Below are 14,137 nucleotides of genomic sequence, written 5' to 3' on the forward strand. Positions count from 1 at the left end.
AAGTTGGTAAGGAGCCAATCTATTTATTCACGTCGGGTGAACGTTATTCCTTTGGTGGAGGCTTCAATTGTTTTTCTCCAGACACAGATCTCACTTTATGAAAATTTCTTCTAAGGACTTTTGTGAACACTTGTTGTCTACACTTATTTTTTATCATTTTTTCATATATATATTTTTGATTTACCACTTATAATTTTATTTTTCATAAGCACTACTTGGATGGTTTCATATATGGACTATTATTCATTTTTCACTATGTTTATTTATGTTTATATATGTTCACGATTTTGTTAGACATAGCGCCCCCTCCCTCACATGTTCCATATTGCTTCAGTCACCTGAATTTGGGGAGCAGCTGTATATTTGTTACTTTTATATTTATACTTTTATATTTGTAATTTATTCTGGTCCTACCCCTGAGTAGGTCCAACCGTGGCGCACATATTTTCCATACCAATGCAACGCAATTGGTATTTTAATTTCATGTAAATATTCATATTTTGTCTACCAATAAATTGGCTATTTGGTATGATCATACGTCTCCGTGAATAAGTTTCATATTATAGACTATGTCATATAGATTGACTTGTATTCAAAAATATCGTTGTTAGAAAATAATTCAAAATAAATTACTGTGCGGGTAAAAATGACCTTAAAAAAGCACAACATCCAGAATATGGATTAGGTTCACAAGCTTTGCAGCTGGACATCAGTTTGACCATTGTGACCCAAATTCATCTCAAATCCTGTCTTTTCTACAATATGAATTGGATTTGGGGCTCAGTTTGCTTAAGGTGCAAATTTCAGCCATCTTGGCTTTTACCCAAAAGAAATGGGCAGCAAACCTGCTGATGGATCACTTCATGAGAGAGGTACTTGGACTACGCCCTCCCAAAGGAAATAGGTTCCCTCAATGGGACCTGGCAGTAGTCCTCAATCTTCTAGCAAACCCTCATCGTACTCTGACAGAAGACTGTTCTTTATGGGAGATCTCCTTAAAATTGGCTTTCTATTAGCCATGATTTCAGGGGAAAGTGTGTTGACTCCAAAAATTTTGGGCGGCAGAACCTTATTCCATGTTCTTCCCAGACAGGGTTGTGCTGAGACCATTGGATAATTTTGTTCCAAAGAGTGGCATCCATTTTCATCTTTCCAGTGAATGGGTGCTTCCAGCCTTCCCAGCGGAATCAGATGCCGATCTGCACAAGTTGGACATTCCTAAAGTCCTCAAAGCCTATCTTGGGCTACTTCTACATTCAGAATCATGAAGATTTAAAGAGTAAGGGGCTTCGGCCCCGAACCATCTAGGCCCCGAATAGTGAAAATTTTCACTGGGCATGTAGAGCCAGGAAGGAGCCTCCAGAGGTGGTTAGAGCTCATCACTCAACCAGGGTGATGTCATCTTCTTGGACGGCACAGGCAGGGTTGTCTCTGGAGACAGTCTGCAAAGGGGCTAGCCGGTCATCACATTATATGTTCTTAAAACACTACAGGGTGGATCCAGCAGCTCTTACTACAGTAGAGTTTGGGAGGAAGTCTATCCAAGCTTCTATGTCTTTTTGTTGAATAAAGATTAAGTTTACAGCATCAAACCCTCCCTCTCAAAAGCTCATCATTTATCATATGTAATGCTGCCATGTCTGGCGTCAGGAAAATGGAAAATTGTATCAAATACTTATCGTAATTTTCCTTTCCTGATGCCAAGACATGGCAGCATACGAACCCTCCCTCTGATCTTTGTTCTTTATACGGAGAATGGGGGAGGTTGCTCTCAGTCAGACTTTTATAGAGAGTTAAACATGTCCTGTGGGTGGATATAGTGGCGGGGTTATATCATATGTAATGCTGCCATGTCTTGGCGTCAGGAAAGGAAAATTACGGTAAGTATTTCATACAATTTTCCATTATAATAGAAAATATGAAAAACAAAATTGTCCAAATGTAATCGATTTGTTAAACTCGTAGTTTGAATAGTTTTTTGTTCTTTCGGATTATTGTATTTTTGTATTTTCGTTCTGTCAGGTTTTTGTTCTTTCAGACAATTAATTTTCGTATGCATTCCTCAAGAGTCTTTCGTTCATTCGGATGCTTCCAAATAAACGAATATGCAGAATTTCAACCGAAAAAAAATTGTAACTAAACGAATTGCACATGTCTAATAAAAAACAGACCATTTAATAGTCATAATTCCATTATATAAAAGAACACATACCAAGACATGCTCTCGAAAACCTAACTGAAAAAAAATCCCACATATCTCACATACACACAATGCATATGTGTGCAGGGCTGATACAAGGGGGTGGGTGGGAAGGGTGACTACCCTGGGCAGTGTCTTAATCTGAGGGGAGGGGGCGCACTGGGCGCTTTGGTAGCTGCTCCTGCCGCACTGACAGGAGTGACTGTGTATTCACCGCATATCTACTGATTACCGGACTCTTCCGCTCATCCAACTCTGCTATTTTCTGCTGATAATAATCACTCTCTCCTCCAGCAAGCCACACGCCCTCCCTCAACTGTCTCTGCTTCCCGGGTCACTTCACCTCAGAGTGGATATGCTATTCACATCACCCCTGACCATCCATGGGGGACCTTACTCCCAGGGACATCCGTCTCCTGAGGGTTTTTCCATCAAATATCTTGGTTTTTCCACCTCAGTTCCCGTGGCTAGTGAATTGTTTGGCCGGCCTGTAGCTCTCATCGCTCTATTTCAGACTTATAGCTATAATTGTAAGTATGGGTGGATATTTTCCATACTTTTGTTTTTCCTCCTCCTCCTGCCCTCTTACAATGAGACAGATTATTAATGTGTACAACTTATTAATTATAGATATATATCAATCATCTGCTCCTGATGAGTGGAGGTCATTCACGAAACACGTCAAGCTATGTTGATGCCACTATCATGTTTTCAGTCAGGATCATTCCATTAATTTTATTCTGTTTTATTGCAATATGTTGTAACAATCATGCACTTTTATATATGTATTGTGTGATACATGGGTTATGTGTCTGACATTATTATTATTATTATTATTTTATTATTATTATGGATTATTTGGAATACATTTTTATTCTATTATACTCTTTAACGGACAAACTTTTCGGCAACAAAAGTCCTACGGTGTAAAGTCCTATCGTGTGTACAGAAATCCATCGGACTTTTGTCAGAAGTACAAACACTCATGCCCAGAACCAATGTTAAAATCAACCAACAATAGCAGAAGTTGACCAAAGGGTGTCGGTAAAGAGCAGAAAAGAGCAGAAAAACCACGTGATGTTGGGAAAGTTTTGGGAAAGTTTGCAGAAAAGTCCTGCCGTGTGTAGGCTATGGGTGTGCCCGACCAACTCCCTTCAAACAAAAATCCATGGAAAAGTTTGTTTGAAGTCTGATGGTGTGTATGAGGCTTTACTCTCACTATGGTCCGGCTCATGTCCGCTCCACCCTGTCTACACCTCTCTCTACCTTCTCCTTCTCTTATCTGCTTTCCCCTCCATAAATCTTCACTACACAAATAATGCAGCCTCCTATCTCAGCTCAGCATTCCACACACAGATCTTACACCCTTTCCAATTCAGTTTGCTTTTAGCTCTCGTAATTGTCCTGTCCTCACCATGCAGCCTAGCACATTCTCTGCACTCTGTCACTTTGCTCTTCATTAGTACATACTTTTACCACCCCAACCTCCTCACCGATTCTCTCTTATCCCTCTTCTTCACATTGGAGCGATTTGTCATGCGATTTGACACATCCTATTTCCGGCGAAGGCAGTGTTCAAATCAATGCAACGCTGACTTTGCATTACCACATCAATTTATAAAAGTAGTACATGCACTGCTTTTGCGATTTAGGGTGAGATTTCAATAGACATCTGTACATGAAGCCACACAGATGTCTTCAAAGTCGCACTGAGATGCAGTTTTGAAATCATGCAATTTCAGGTAAAGTCTCACAATTTAAAAGCCACAATCAATGTGAATGGGGGCTAATAACAGGTTTACACCGGTGTGCTGTGGTTTGGCCACAGCGTGATTGTATGTGCAGTTTACCCACAGTTTAGGTGCGCTCCCATTAATTATATTAGACTGTTTTCATTAAAGCAAATCAAATTTGCATGCTGCATTTTTGATGTGCAATCAGAAAATACACAGTCCAATAGAATTCATCAGGAACACACCTAAAACTGCAGGTAAATCACACTAAAGCCCCATACACACTATTATATTTTCTGCAGATTTTTGTCTTCAGATTTACCAAAACCATATAATATGAGGTCAAATCTTAAGAGTTTCAATTTGTATGCAATCATGCAGGCCCTTGTACTACATGGTTTTGGTAAATCTGAAGACAACAATCTGCAGAAAATCTAATAGTTTGTATGGGGCCATACAATCGCATTGTGGCCAAACCACAGCGCACCAGTGTGAACCTGCATGCTATAAAGCAAGGTTCACACACTTGCATGGCAGGATCATGCATAAAATTGTGGTTTCTTTATCGTACACCAACAGGACACAGAGCCTTCAGTCATTACATAGTGGGTTGTATGGTCACCAGAGGTGATTGGACACTGGCACAACCTATGAGAACAAGTTTCCCTCCATATAACCCCTCCCATACAGGAAGTACCTCAGTTTTTTCGCCAGTGTCTAAGAAAATTGGAATGCGATGAGAATAAGTGCTAAAGGAAGCTCTGCCATGGAGGCCCTTTGGGCAAAAGACTTCGGGTCCATCCAAGATGCTTAATTAATTACGCCCCAATTGGATGGTATCCGGGCCTCGCGCACGAGGTATCGCCTGTAATGTCTCTCTTCGGAGGACTGGGCTCTAGGGTCCAGCACTTTCGCTTTTTTGCAAATGCTAAAAGTCCTGGCAGAGTCTTTTACAAGGCACAGGGGAGAGGCATCCTTTAAGTAGGAACCCATATCCCTGAAGCTTGGCACACAATACCCCTGGTGATGGGTGAAGATTGTTTTTTGTCTGGTCTTTAGCAAAGCCTACGGTGGGGACAAGGTAAGCAGAAAAAAGTATTACGTTTTGTCTTATAAACTTTTTTCTTGTGGGTGTCTTCTCTAATCACTCCACTAGAGGGAATAAATAGTGGAAGTATTACTCACCAAACTCAATGCAGTGTCAGCTCATTTCAGACAAGCACACTCTTCGCTGCAGAGCTCTGCCGGTTCCGACCGGTTCCTATCCTCCCTGCAAATGTAGCTGGATATTCCAGCACACTGCTTCCCCCAGGATGCCAATTCCTAGGCATGCACGCACGTTCTGGAGTGTGCTTTATGGGGATAGGGGGGGGCAGCTTTAAGGGGATGGGGGGGGTGGCTGTGGCCGTGGGTTTGTAAATCGGCGGCACACTGTGCAGGCAGAAGCTCATAAAAGAGGCAGCAAAGCTGCAGCTCTCCCTTGGATGGGACACAGCAGCCTAAGGACACATAAAGTCTCTAGGTGGTTGGTTACTGGCAGAGGACACCCACTTAGCATGAAATTGTGTGATTAGTTGCATACTGTATGTAATGGGCTTAACTAACACAAGAGTATATGCAATTGATGGTACCTTGGTTTTGTTGTTGGTAATATGTCTTCCCAAAAAAGAAATACAGGGGTTAAAAAAGACAAAAAGACATCGCCACCTGAGACGAGAGCCTCTACCCGGGCCCTTTTGGTACCTTCCTCCAGGGTTATTTATGACACACCTGAGCAGGGTGAGCCATTGACTCCGGCAGGGGTCGACTCCCCTCCCCAAGTGTCTGCGTCTGCGTATGTCACTGAGGACTCTGGCAGTAGCCCTTGGCAATTTAGAGGGGAGACTTGCTTCATTAAACGCTAAAAGCTCGCTAAGGGAGAAAAGGCGAAGCAGTGTGCCCTCAGTTGCTTCTGATCTTCCATCAGAGGGGTCTGATGAGGATGAGGAGGTCATGCCTCCATCAGAGGATAAGGATGAGGACTCTGAAAGGTCTGATACTTCAGAGGAATTTTTCTGCTTCCCGGGCTCAACAAGTGCAGCTGCAATATTACACTAAGACAGTTCGCTCCAGTGGTGACTCACCTGTGCCCGCGCTGGGACCTTTAAGATCTCTACAGACTGCTTGTTCCTTTCCAGTTCATTCTTTGTTGGAGAAACTGATTTACACAGACTGGAAGCATCCAGACAAGCGTTTCTCTCCGCCTAGGAAATTTGAAGTCCTTTATCCAATGGAGGAAAAGTTTTCCAAGAAATGGAGTCTGCATTCAGGTGATGCAGCTATTTCTTGTGTAAATAAGAGTTCAACCTCTCCGGTAGACAATGCCCAGGTATTTAAAGATCCTTCGGAGAAAAAATTGGAATCTCTATTAAAATCTTCCTTTCTCCTGGCAGGCGCAGTAATCCAACCTGCCGCGGCAGCAGTGGGTATGTGTCAAGTCCTAAGGGATCAAGTGAAGGAAGGGTTAAAAGATCTGCCCCCTGAGCATTCCAAATATTGGGAGAATATGCCCAAGGCTTTATGTTTTGCAGTAGACGCTATTAGGGATTCTATACAGCAAGCATCTCGCCTTACACTCCAGCTGGTGCACATGCGTAGAATTCTTTGGCTGAAACACTGGTCAGCAGAAGCCCCATGTAAAAAACTTTTGACCAGTTTCCCCTTTCATGGGGAACAGCTTTTTGGGGATGATTTAGAAAAATATATCCAAAAGATATCAAGCAGGAAGACTACTCTGTTGCCAGAGAAAAAGAAAAACAAGCATCCTTGTCTTAAGCGTTTTCTCTCCCCGGCTCCTAGGTCATCGGCCGGTCAGTGGCGACGGCATTCGCAGACAGCCACAAAGCCTAAGGATCAGGGCCAGGCCCAGAAATGCAGGAAACCGTGGGGCCAAAAAGCTAATAAGCAAAGCCTCAAAGATTCCTCATGAAGGGGCGCCCCCGCTTGGCGGCTTCGGCAGTTTTCGGCGACTTGGCAGACAGAGGTCCAGGACAGATGGGTAGTATCTGCTGTATCCCTAGGGTACAAGTTGGAATTTCAGGAGATTCCACCCCATCGTTTCAGAAGTTCTGGGGTCTCCAAAGATCCAATAAACAGATTCCTTTTTCCGAGGTTTGGATCATTTTCTGTCTCAGGGGGTAATCAAAGAAGTCCCCTAAAAAGAGCAAGGTGTAGGGTTTTACTCAAATCTTTTTGTGGTTCCAAAATCAAACGGAGACGTAAGACACATTCTGGACCTGAAGGATCTAAACCAGTTTTTGGACATTCGCCATTTCCGAATGGAAACCATTCGGTCCGTGGTCGCCACCCTACAAGGCGGAGAATATCTGGCGTCTATAGACTTCAATGATGCCTACTTACATGTACCTATTTATCCCACCCACCAAAAATGTCTAAGGTTTGCGGTAGAGCATCGCCATTTTCAATTTGGCTGTAACTTCTGGTTTGGCAACTGCACCCCGAGTATTCACAGAGATACTGGCTCCTGTGTTGGCAAACCTGAGAGCACATAACAGTGTCAGCCTATCTAGATGATCTACTTGTAGTAGATCAGTCGAAGGCAGGACTAGAACACGCAGTGTTTAATACGGTGATATACATGGAGCAGTTAGGATGGGTTATAAACCTACAGAAATCTTCTCTACAAAGAGTAGAGTATCTTGGTAGGATCATAGATACAGCCCAAAGCCCAAAGCAGGGTATTTCTGCCAGAACCAAAGGTAAAGTCCCTAAGAGAATTAATCCACAGGGTCAAGACAAAAAGGAGACCATCTATTCGCCTGTGCATGAGGCTATTAGGAAAGATGGTGGCCTTACGGCCAGTTTCATTTGAGACTCCTACAGAGCAGCATTCTGGCTGCCTGGAACAGGAAAAACCAAACTTTGGATTTTCCCATACATCTGTCCTCTCAGTTGCGCCAAAGCTTCAGTTGGTGGTTAAAAAGCAGAAGCCTACAAAAAGGACGGTCCTTCCTTCCAGTCACTTGGAAGGTGGTATCCACGGATACCAGCTGGTTAGGCTGGGGAGCCGTGTTAGAAGAGGCCTCAGCCCAGGGTACCTGGGCCAAAACAGAGGAGAGCCTGCACATCAACATATTAGAGATTCGGGCTGTATACTCCCTCAAAAACTGGACACACAGGAGCAGATCCACAAAGAGAATACGTCAGCGTATCTACTGATACGCCGGCGTACTTTCAAATTACCCACGTTGTATCTTTGTTTTGAATCCTCAAAACAAGATACGACGGCATCTGGGTTAGATCCGACAGGCGTACGTCTTCGTACACCTTTGGATCTAAGATGCAATACTTCGGCGTCAACTGGGTGGCATTCACATCGTAATCCGCGTTGAGTATGCAAATTAGCTATTTACGACAATCCACGAACGTACGAGCAGCCGTCGCATTCTTTTACGTCGTTTCCGTTCGGCTTTTTCCGGCATATAGTGCTATCTGGTGGCGTACTCAATGTTAAGTATGGCCATCGTTCCCGTGTGTAAATTTGAAAATTTTACGTCGTTTGTGTAAGTCGTCCGTGAATGGGGCTGGATGCCATTTACGTTCACGTCAAAACCAATGACGTCCTTGCGACGTCATTTAGCGCAATGCACGTCGGGAAATTTTAGGGACGGCGCTTGCGCAGTTCATTCGGCACGGGGACGCGCTTCATTTAAATGAAACACGCCTCCTACCCGCCGCATTTGAATTCCGCGCCCTTACGCCGCGAGAGAAACGCTACGCCATCGTAACTTACGGCGCAAATTCATTGTGGATTTGAAACAAAGCAAAGTAAGTTACGGCGGCGTAGCGTATCTTAGATACGCTGCGCCGGTGCAGATCTTTGTGGATCTGCCCCACAGATTACAAGGTTACCCTGTTCGAATACAAAGCCTACATCAATCATCAAGGAGGCACCCGGAGCCGGGATGCTCAGAAAGAGGTAAATCGGATTTTAATACCCCTGTGATTTTCATTCCAGGGGTAAAAAACTGGCAAGCGGACTATCTAAATCGCCAGCAATTGCTGCCAGGAGAATGGTCAGGCAATATGCCAGAAATGGGGGACCCCGGATATAGACCTGCTAGCCTCCAGACTCAACAAGAAGTTAGCCAATTTTGTGTCCAGGACAAGAGACCCGCGAGCCTACGGAGCGGATGCTTTGACAATTCTATGGGATCAGTTCTCACTGATCTATGCGTTCCCTCCGATCCCTCTCTTACAGAGAGTGCTGTGCAGGATCAAGAAGGAGGGAATACCAGTACTTCCTAGTGGCCCCAAATTGGCCAAGGAGACCCTGGTATGCCCAAATGATGAAGATGGCAATAGGAAGACCTTGGGTGCTTCCGCTCCTTCACGACCTGTTGTCGCAAGGACCAGTATTCCATCCTTCCTTACAGAAGCTAAATTTGACGGTCTGGCTACTAAGACCTACATGTTGAAAAAACGAGGAGTCTTGGGTCCAGCCCTTTCTACACTCATTAGTGCAAGAAAGCCAGCCTCTAGGCTAATTTACTATAGAGTCTGGAAAGCGTATGTTTTGTGGTGCGAATCCAGGAAATGGAATCCCTTAAAATATGACATAAGTAGAATTCTAGCCTTTTGCCAAGTTGGAGTGGATATGAAATTAGCCCTGAGCAGTGCCATCTTCTTAGCATCATGGGCCCCCGGGCAAAGAAATGCATTGGTGCCCCAACAATGAAGATGGTGACCTGCGGCGTGCTACGCTGTCTGAGTCAAAAGATGGCAGGGGAAGGGGATGGAGCCGATCTAGTTTTCCAGCCACATTGGCGGCACGTTATGAATGCTGGGGCGGCCCCGGCACGCTCTGAAGGTTGGGGCGGCCACTGATGTCACTAGTTGCTAGGCACCAGGCGGCCGCCAATTCTAGCAACCAGTGCAATCAAGTGTCATGCCACAGCATTGGCGACTTGGTGCCCCTTCTCTGTGGCAGCTTACAGCGTCGGGGCATGGTGCACCCACTAGGATTAGCCCTGCCTGTCCTGATGGGGCCCCATGGGCACCTGGGGCCCCTGGGCTGTGCCCAGGTGTGCCCACTGGATAAGATGACCCTGGACCTGAGTACCATCCAGGGTCAAATATCAGCTCTATCAATATTTTTTCAAAGACCATTGGCATCTCATTCCCTAGTTCGGGCATTTATTCAGGGAGTACTGCGAATAAACCCGCCAGTCAAGTCACCCTTGTGTCCTTGGGATTTAAACCTAGTATTATCAGTTCTAAAAGAGCACCCTTTTGAACCTATGCATGAGATTCATTTGATTCTCTTGAGCAAGAAAGATATATTTGCAAGCTACAGCTCAGATACGTAAAACAGATGTTTTGTTCATTATACCAGACGGTCCCAAAAAGGGCCAACCAATATCAAAATCCACCAGTGCCATGTCGATTCGTCAAGTGATTATTCAGGATTATGATTTGAAGGAGATTCCTCCCTTTCCTGTTAAGGCGCACTCGACTAGAGCGATCAGTGCTTCATGGGCAGTGCATCACCAGGCTTCAATGGCTCAGATCTGTAAAGCTGCAACTTGGTCCTCAGTCCATACATTTACAAAATTATATCAAATAGATGTAAGAGCACATGAGGATTCTGCCTTCGGGCATAGTGTGCTGCAGGCAGCGGTCTAGGGCTTCTTGTCTATGGGGGCCTGGTGGATCTGTGTCTCCCACACTTCATATTGAGCATTGCTCTGGGACGTCCCACTATGTAATGAATGAAGGCTCTGTGTCCCGTAGTCTACGATAAAGAAAGTAGGATTTTTAAATAACAGCTTACCTGTAAAATCCTTTTCTTTCAGTACACCACGGGACACAGAGGTCCCCCCCTTCTATGGGATACTTACTGCTTTGCTACTTCCTGTATGGGAGGGGTTATATAGAGGGAAACTTGTTCTCATAGGTTGTGCAAGTGTCCAATCACCTCTGGTGACCATACAACCCACTATGTTATGAATGAAGGCTCTGTGTCCCGTGGTGTACTCAAAGAAAAGGATTTTACAGGTAAGCTGTTATTTAAAAGTCCTACTTTTCTTGACAAACATAGAAGCGCACTGTCCTTTAGTAGACGCACAGCAGTGCCATTGATAGTTAAAGGCACCCCTACATATCTGCTAACGCACACATTTTCACACATACCAAACCACATGGTGCTGCAGCATTATGTGGTTGGGTGCAGGACATTTTTAGAAAAGGGTCATGGACTTCTTTTCCACATTGATACAACTGACCACTACCCAATATGTGTTCACCCATTACTCTTGGGTTTCTGCAGTGCAACACTGTAGATACCATTATAGTGTATGTCACAAACATTACATACCTTACACCACTATTGGGGTCATTTCATACGGTCGAACCACCCAAAGTACTCTGCTTTGAAGTGAGAAGGCGGTTGACAGGACTGTCTCCGCTCACAAAACAAACATACAGTATATGCATGTGCAGCATAAGAAAAGTCTCCCTCTCTCAAAATCGATTTTAATTTAATAAAAGGAAAAAGAAAAAAAAGATTGTTTTTATGTAATGTAAAAAATTACAAAATTAGTATTTTCCAATTAAGTGAGAATCATGTTTTTTGTGCAATATGGGAAAAAGAAAAAATGTTCTGTGATGTGGATTTGATATTTTATATCAGCTTTCTAACACATTTAATTTTTAATGGCCTTTTGCGGGACATTTCTGAGAATGAGCCATTCTCTATTTACTACGGTACTTTGTTATCAATCATTCATTATAAGCCAATCCATGTTCTTGGTGAAAATATTTAATTTCGCACGTATGTCACGTATGTCGCACGTATACAAGTATTTCAGCTCTTGCTGTTCTCTATGGGGAACTGTTTATCACACTACTCCATTTAATGCGGATACGTAATTTGTAGACCAAGGGTCACTAGTTAACTTTTTAGTTTTGTGCCAGCATTAGGGACTAAGAATTCAGGTTAAAGGATCTATAAAGCCAAGAGTACGAATAGGTTGAAACCTGACAGATGTTCCTCTCTAAGACAGTTTACGGCAGTTGTTATGAGACCAAGGTCCTCTTTGAAAGATTTTCCCTCTATTCCTAACCAAGTGACAACTTAACATTAAAGATTTTGGCTTTATATGCAATGCATAAAGTTTTAAAGCTTACTTTTAGAGAAACATAAAAGAAAAAAAAAAAGAGAAAAGAGAACCACATGACTTATTAAAATGCATGAAATTTATTTTTAAATGTAACTAGGTTAAGAACCTGAAATTTTAAATTGCAACATAAAGAGTAATAACTATAGGGAAATCCTCCATAGTGCTAACTCTCTATTTTTCCTGTGATTTTTTTCCGTGTGGTTGATCTCCAGTAGTTCTAATTTACAGAGCAATAGCTGCAGATGTGCTTGTCTGTAACAAAAATACAGTATTTATATACAGAATACACTTGCATAAGGTGATTTAGTAATGATTATTCTCAAAATTGTGCATTGAAGCAATATAAAATACAGTGTTAGTGTTTCTGGTTATATAGGGGATTATAGATACCAGTGATTTTTGCCTGTGCCCTGAATAAAAAAATATGATATGGCATTATAATACTATATCATGTGGTGCAAAATAGTATATAGTCATGCAGCAAAATATATATGTTCTTTCATGGTTATATTACAATAAATTCAGTAGTTTTATGTTACTTATGTACTTTTCCTTATTTTCTGCTGTTCTCTTTACATATAATTACCACTCTAATGCAATTTGAAAGTGTAAAACAATGGATCATTATAAAAACACCACCATCTGATAAAAATGGTGAGCCTAAACACAGTGTTGTTTGGAACTGTTTTAAAGTACAATGTGCTATACAAAGCAAGCAAAGCATCTAATCATCAAAGTATTTGCAAGTTAAATAAATACATTTAATAGACACTATTATCTGTGACATTAGAGCTTATTAAATTCTCAGGTGTAAAAGTGTGCTACTGCCTTTGGTTAATAGAATTGAGAACCCAATTAACACTGTAGGTTTTTACATAATTAAATATAAAAAAAGTAGAAGACAAATCGTAACTTGTAAGCACTATTATTCTCTGTGTACATACCTAAGTTCTGTTCTAGTAAAGGAGCAGCACTGACAGATAAGATGAAGCAGCAGGTTGCAAAGGGCAAGGTATGCACTGTCTGAGATGAGAATAACAATTTTATCTTTTTTTCTCTCTGACTCCGCCTATATTTAAATGCAGTAATTTAACAAGTAACCTAGCTGCCATCTCCATGATAGTCAAAGAGGCAAAATATATTTTCTTAAAATATACAAACTTAACAACACTTTGCAACCTATATTTAAACAGTATTTTGTAAAAAAAAAAAGTGAGGAGCCTTTTTACCCAAAAGTGGATGTAAACCCTCTATACACCCAGTGACGTGAACTGAACAGCATCAGATGATACACAGGGATGAACCAAATCTCCCTACATATGTATTACATGTATATCTGCTGTCTTCACATTTATATACTGTTTAGAAAGTTCAGATCGTGTTATGCTGCGTACACACGATCCGTCCATCTGATGAGAACGGACCGATGGACCGTTTTCATCGGTTAACCAATGAAGCTGACTGATGGTCCGTCGCGCCTACACACCATCGGTTAAAAAAACGATCGTGTCAGAACGCGGTGACGTAAAACACAACGACGTGCTGAAAAAAACGAAGTTCAATATTTCCAAGCATGCGTCGACTTGATTCTGAGCATGCGTGGATTTTTAACCGATGGTCGTGCGTACTAACGATTGGTTTTGTCCTATCGGTTAGGAATCCATCGGTTAAATTTAAAGCAAGTTGGATTTTTTTTAACCGATGGTTAAATAACCTATGGGGCCCACACACGATCGGTTTTAACCGATGAAAACGGTCCATTAGACCGTTGTCCTCTGTTTAACCTATCGTGTGTACGAGGCCTTAGGAGATTTTCACTTCCTGTTTAAAGGGGTTGTAAAGGTTTGTTTTTTATTTTCTAAATAGGTTCCTTTAAGCTAGTGCATGGTTCACTTACCCTTTCCTTCGATTTCCCTTCTAAATGTTTTTTTTCTTTGTCTGAATTTCTCACTTCCTGTTTCTCCTCAGTAAACTTGCCACCATCATTCGAGCCGCCAGAACAGCCTACTGAACAGCTTACTGAG

The 14,137-nt window shown here is 42.5% G+C and overlaps 1 protein-coding gene across 1 annotated transcript in view; it reads right to left on the reverse strand.

The window, feature by feature from the left end:
* The window catches only part of LOC120940782 (cytidine monophosphate-N-acetylneuraminic acid hydroxylase-like), a 241,566-nt gene extending 228,364 nt beyond the window's left edge, over positions 1–13,202 (reverse strand). Inside the window, exon 1 of the mRNA XM_040353817.1 lies at positions 13,058–13,202. The gene's annotated coding sequence lies outside the window, so the exon portion shown is untranslated. The remainder of the gene's footprint in view (positions 1–13,057) is intronic.
* Positions 13,203–14,137: the final 935 nt, after the last annotated feature.

This window comes from Rana temporaria, chromosome 5, assembly GCF_905171775.1.
Source record: "Rana temporaria chromosome 5, aRanTem1.1, whole genome shotgun sequence".
Classification (NCBI taxonomy): Eukaryota; Metazoa; Chordata; class Amphibia; order Anura; family Ranidae; genus Rana; species Rana temporaria.